Raw genomic sequence first — 6,877 nt, forward strand, 5'->3', positions numbered from 1 at the left:
AATTGAAACAAAAAAAAAAAACAATTTTAAAAGGTTGGGATGAAGGCACTACTGAGCAAGCCTTTCCTTTTAAAAGGAAACTTTATTTTAGCCTCACTCGAACACAATAGTATGAATACACAGAACGGATGCGGTATTTCGGTCTAACCTACGCTAAGAAACTAATCATGTAAACAAATAGTAATTTAATGCTGGAAGTTGTTGACAAGTTTATTTCAAATATTTGTTGTAAAAGTCCACCTAAAATAAGTGAATTCATAGCAATACATTATTTCTATATTTATTAAAATTATGGTTGTTGAAACCGAAAGTACAAAAAACCAACCTGGGATTTGTTTAAAATTGTACATCAGTGGGCATATTGTAACTATGGTTATTTTAATAAGTAAATACAACCAAGTATTTCTGGGTTCTTCTTTTATTTTCTTTAAATTGTAAATGTGTCACTGTTCACTTAAGTTCAAATACATTACAGTCTATCATAAAAGTACACAGTATACAGCATTACAGCAGTCGAATAAAGTGGTATAGTCAGTGACCTGCAAATACACAATAAAATCAAATGACAAATAATACAATACTGTCTAAAGCCTGAAAACTATCATGTACATAATATTACAACAACAATGTTACATATACATAATCAAGAAGTAGTAATATACATACAATATTATGTATATCAAAATACTCTGGTGTGCCAAGTGGTCCATTAATCATCCATCACTTAATATAATCAACATTATCCATATATCTCAATATTCTATGCTGAACATAAAATACTCAATTTATACAAAAAAGGTAATTACATCATAAATACAATACACAAATACATTGTTTATAAACTTACCAAGTTATGGACCTGCTCACACAAACAACACTCTCCCGTGAACTGTGCATACCCTTCAACTGTTAAACTGCAATCAAAATAAGAATCACGTGCACAGGTTTCAGGAATGTGACATTGTTAAGATGTTATATTATTATTAATAATTGTTAGAGTAAATACTGCCATTTTGAAGTACATGTATAATCGCTTTATGTCAATAAATAAAATGAGTCACAGACGCTTACAGAAAGCATTTACTTAAATGCTAACAACTCCACATGAAGAATAAAGTATACTGCATATATGAATACATTAAACAAATAAAATACATACCAAATTTAGTAACCCACAAATAGTTAAATCATTTCCATTCCAAAATAAATCAACATGTCTTCCACAAGTATCAAACACCGCGCTCTACTTGAGTGAGTAGTTTTATCAACCAATCAGAATGGAGATAAAACCAAGGTTGAAGATAACTAAATAAATAATGAATAGGGCTTAGACCACTAAATAAGACCCTGCCACACACTCCCCCTCTCTGGTAAATGACGTCTCGTCATTTGTCAAATGTCAAAGTCCTTACATACATAAATACAACTATTTATGCCACTACAACTATTAATACATAGTAAGTATGGTAACATACATCTACACTACAAGGTCATTTATATAATCATTTCAACATTGCCAGTCTATTTACTTACTTTAAAAAAAATCATCAATTAATCTTTACATTTTCTCCCCCTCAAAAAAATTGTGACCTCATAATGAAATAAAAAAAATAGATTACTCCTTTTGAAAAACAATAGCTTAAAAAATGTGTAGTCAATTATTGAATATTAAATCAGTAACAAACTACTCCAGCTCAAAAATCTTAAATCTTCATGAAAGACCTTAATCTTTGAAAAAATTTAATGTAACTTAAGGAAAACATTAATTTCCACAAATCTCAGTCATACAAAAATCAAAAATAAAATTATGTATAAAAATATCATTAAAATCAATTATCTCAAAAATAATAAAATGTTTGATTTCAAGTCAAGTAATCTTCAATACCATAAGTCAAGAAGCAAAATCATGAAGTTCTTGAAAAGTAAATCATTATGATTAAACGCAATCATATTTACAGGAACTATTCCATTATTGAATTGATAAGTTTATGGACTGTGTCTGTATCAAGGCTGGTAAATATCCCTGATTTCATGAGACTTTCCAGTGATTCTAACTTCTTGTCTCTTGGTCTTGTGTCCATGTTCATACTGAACATATGAAAATCCTTGTATTTCTCTGGTCTTTTCCCTCTGTTAGATCTTTTAGGTTTTGGCTCATATAGTTGTTCTGGTCTTTGGTCAACTGATCTTCTCACTTTTGGAATAACTACTTTATCTTGGGATTCTTCTTTGTTTACTGGAGCGACATTTTCTTCTTCAGGACTAGTTTGTTTGTCTTCTTGATTTTCTTCTTCAGGACTATTTGATATTTGTACGTCTTCTTGAGCTTCTTCAGTACTATTTGATGTTTGTATGTTTTCTCGAGCTTCTTCTTCAGTAATATTTAATGTATGTTCGTCATCTTCAATTTCTTCTTCTGAACTATCACCATCAATACTTTGAATCTCTTCTACATTATCATCATCATGATCTTCTATTTCTGCGTCTGTCTGCTCAGCGACAGTTTCGTCAACCTCTAGTATCTCAACATGATTGATAGTACTTGGTTCCTTTTCTTCTTCCTTCTCTGCAGCTGCATTATGAACCTTACTCTCTCCGCCTTTCTTGAATTTCATCAATAAGTGGGCGTACCCACCATGAAATGTAGTATTTTACATTCTCATCTGAGTCTTCATCATCTGAACTCATCTCGTCTTTCTCTTTTTCTCTCCAATCTGGTAACAATGATTTGGTTGAGTCATTGTCGTGTGTTGTTTTTCTAGGTTTTGGTGTAGGTCTCCAGTTTGTTTCATTCAGTTCATCATTGCTGTTAATCAAAAGAAGGTGGTTTCTATGAAGAACTTTCTCAATTCCATCAGTTGACCTGAGTTTGAAAACTGGTATGTCTGGTCTTATCTGTTGTATCACTTTATAGGGTTGTTGTTCATACTTGTCAGCTATCTTGTGTTTGCCATTGAACTTGAATATTCTTACTAAAACAGTGTCTCCTTCTGTAATTTTTGATGCCTTTGCCTTCTTGTCATATTGTGTCTTCTGTTTACCTCTTGAAGTATCAGCATGTTTTAAGGCAATTTCCTGAGTTTCTTTCATCTGTTTCTTCAGGTTTTCCAAATAGTCTATGGGTGTCTTGTTTGATGTCTCAGCTTCATCCATTACTGTTTCAAATGCTGAATCTATAGGAAGTTTAGGAGTCCTACCAAACATTAACTCGAAAGGTGATATTTTGGTACTCTCATGTCTTGTACAGTTGTAAGCATATGTTAATGATGGGGTGTAATCTTTCCAATTAGGTTTCTGTTCTGGTTCCAAAGTTCCTAACATGCTTAATAAGGTTTTATTCCATCGCTCAGTGCATTCGTTACCCATAGCGTGATAAGGAGTCGTTCTTGTCTTCTTAATTCCCATTATCTGACAAAGTTCTTTTATCAATTCTGTTTCAAAGTTAGCTCCTTGGTCTGTGTGTAGTTTAGTTGGTATTCCATAGTGTACTATAAAGTTGTTAAATAGAGCTTCTGCTGTTGTTTTGGCTGTTTGATTTCTTGTAGGAATTGCCAGTGCATATTTTGTGAAGTTGTCTGTTATGACTAAAATATTCCCATATCCTTTTGATGACTCTAATGTAAGGTTATCCATTGAAACCAGTTCTAAAGGGTAAGTTGAGACAATGCTGACAAGTTCTGATCTGGTGTTTACATTTGACTTCCTTCTTTGACATCTTTCGCAATTTGATACCCAGTTTTCAACATCTTTTGACATGCGTGGCCAAAAATATCTCTCTCTTAATAAGGATAAAGTTCTGTCTCTTCCAGGGTGTCCTATATGGTTGTGTAGTCCTGTTAACACCTCATTCCTGTATTGTCTAGGTAGTACTAGGTGATATGAGAGTTCTTTATCTGTCTTCCATTCTCTATAAAGTATGCCTCTTTTCATCTTAAAAGAACTGAATTGTTTTCTCATGTAGAAATCTTCTTTAGTAAGGCATTGGCTTTTATCTGGCAAGTTGTTATCGATAGTAGCTCTTCTCCATCTCTCTATTAAAGGATCTGCTCTTTGTTGTTTTCTAATTTCTCTATATTCAATCTGTGTTAAAGGTTTTCCAATGTCTTCTGTCACTTCTACAATATTGATGTTAAAAGCAGGTAAAATCTCTATCAAAGGAGTGGTAGTTGTTAAGTTGCATATGGCTTTCACTGCTGAGTTGTCCATTATAAAAGTATCTTCATCTGTGTTGTCTATTCCAGGAAGTCTGCTCATAACGTCTGCATCAATATTTTTATAACCAGCTCTATACTTGATATCAAAGTTAAATTCACCCAATGCTGATGCCCATCTATGTCCTGTTGCGTCTAATTTTGCTGATGTGAGTATGTAGGTCAAGGGGTTGCTGTCGGTAAGAATCGTAAACTGTTGTATTGCAAGATAGGCTTTAAATTTCTTGGTTACGGCCCACTTCAACGCCAAAAATTCTAACTTGAAGGCTGAATAATTCTTCTCTGATCTGGTCAATGACCTGCTGGCATATGATATAACTCTACCATCTTGATAAAGAATAGCTCCAAGACCAACCCTGATCTGATCAGTATAGCAGACGCAACTGTTTAAGGATTTCTGACATCAAGGAAGAAAATGGTGAATCTATGACCGACATCATTAAAAATCTATCAGCCGAAATACAAGCAAATATCGATGTTCATGATATTGATAACATGCATCGCCTAGGACGACCAAATTCAAATACGTCTTCTGGTAAACATCCACATCGGCCTAACAATCAAACCCGTCCGAGAGACATAATAATTAAATTTACATCTTATCGAGCCAGGCAGTCTCTTCTTTCTCGCCGATCTGCACTCAAAAACTCAAAACTATTTGAACGTGTCTTTATAAACGAAGAGCTTTCGAAGAAACGCAGTGAAGTTTTTTTCCATGCGAGGCGCCTTGTCAAAACCAACAAAATAAAATCAGTGTGGACATCCAACGGAGTTATTCTAGCGAAAGATCACTCTGATATTGTGCACCGATGTATACGATTGATGGATTTATCAACATTTGAAGTGTAGTCGAACTTTTGTTGAGCAGTATACCTTTAACACGCGCACTCTTAGTACCTATAGTATCACGTGACATTTTGTAAACCGGAGTGATCAAAACAAACACTGTTTATCTTGTTTAAAACCTGTCACAAAATGTATCTTTATCATGACTAATATTATTGATTTACCTAAAAGGGGAAACTCGGTCATCTACTTGTTCATATTTTTGTCGGTGAATGTCGGTGAATGATACACAATTCTTCATTGTTTTTTTTTCGCTTTGTTTATCTTGTTTTCTTTGAATTAAAGAACTTTAAAATTACTTAAAAATAAGGCAACGGGTGATCTTGTTCTTCCGGTCCTCGTCCTGCATGGAAAATTTTGATACTGGTTTCTTTTTTTAAACTTTATTTTTCGTAATTTGAAATAAAAATATTCTACTTTCTTAAGTACCATGCGTTAGAAATTGTAAAATTTCATTATTATTTCTATACATACAAAGTACTTGTCTGAGAACCAAAATGTTTATTAGTTTGATCATAATAGCAATATTTGTTTTTATCTCTATCTATTCAGATAAAATAACTATGAATATTGTCCCTACATGTATATTACAATGGCAATATTCTTGCAAAAAAGCTGTTTACTTGTTATGTGCATTTCAAATTGACGATGTAACCATAAGAATTTTTTTCGTTACACAATGGATTATTTAAATGTATATTAATTAATCAATTCATTATTTGCATCGGACTGCAGTAAATTATGTAACTACTTGTATATCAGTTGCACTTACATAACTTATGGACTGCAGTTTTTTTATGTAACTATTAGTGTTTTAGTTATACATTGAACTTGTTTTCTTTTTCATCTTTGTTTTTTTTTTACATGGGACTGCAGTACACTATGTAACTACATGTATAAGTATCTTAATTATACATTGAACCTATTTTTCCTCTTTTTTAATGGGACTGCAGTACAGTATGTAACTATAAGATTTTTTTTCGTTACACAATGGATTATTTAAATGTAAAAGTATGTAACTACTTGTATATCAGTTGCACTTACATATGGGACTGTAGTACATTATGTTACTATCTATATATTAGTCTGCATTACATTATGTTAATATGACCATATTAGTTACACATTGTGTTATTTACATAGGTCTGCAGTACACTATGTAACAGGACCATGACTTTATTCTTTACTTACATTCAAAATAGAAGACTTATTATGTTACTATTTAATATAATGTCCTGTCAACATCGCATCATAAATATTATGCCTTTGAATACATTCGTTTCAAGTGATGCAGTAACGTATTACACATTGAGGTTACATTTTTTTTTTACACAAGCAATTAAAATTTACGGCTTGAAATATTTCTATTAAGAATGTACCGGCTGTGGTATACTTCATATTGCATTATGGTAAGCATATTTGTTACTCAGTGTACACTTTAATTATCTCAAGGTCGTATTTTACATCTGTAGAAACTTCTAATGTTTGATATTATTTTGTTGTACATTTTTTTTTGCATGATGGAGATAATCGTTATCAAGTCCTTCAACACCCATATATAGATAACAAACACACGAACTGGTATTCATACACAAAACTTATGCAAATAATTCCATAGCAACCGTATATTGTCAGTAAAATCTTACAAAAATGTTCTCATCGCACAATGTTCTACTTAATTTCCCATCATCATTTACAATGTTGATTACCATTTTAATTGTTTTCTTTTCTTTTTTGTCACACACTTGTCTGTCTATGGAAATGAGATTCATTGCTGATGTTCCGGACATGATATCGGACGCTTTTTGTACAATGCAACC

At 32.5% G+C, this 6,877-nt stretch overlaps 1 long non-coding RNA gene across 1 annotated transcript; it reads right to left on the reverse strand.

The window, feature by feature from the left end:
• Window positions 1–402: 402 nt before the first annotated feature.
• Window positions 403–1,587, reverse strand: LOC132720953 (uncharacterized). The gene is made up of 2 exons (XR_009624403.1): window positions 848–1,587; window positions 403–539 (listed from the first exon to the last, which is right to left on the reverse strand). It is a non-coding gene; the product is annotated as an uncharacterized LOC132720953 (long non-coding RNA).
• Window positions 1,588–6,877: the final 5,290 nt, after the last annotated feature.

The sequence above is a fragment of the Ruditapes philippinarum genome, unplaced genomic scaffold (genome assembly GCF_026571515.1).
Source record: "Ruditapes philippinarum isolate M1 unplaced genomic scaffold, ASM2657151v2 ctg145_1_1_1_1, whole genome shotgun sequence".
Lineage (NCBI taxonomy): Eukaryota > Metazoa > Mollusca > Bivalvia > Venerida > Veneridae > Ruditapes > Ruditapes philippinarum.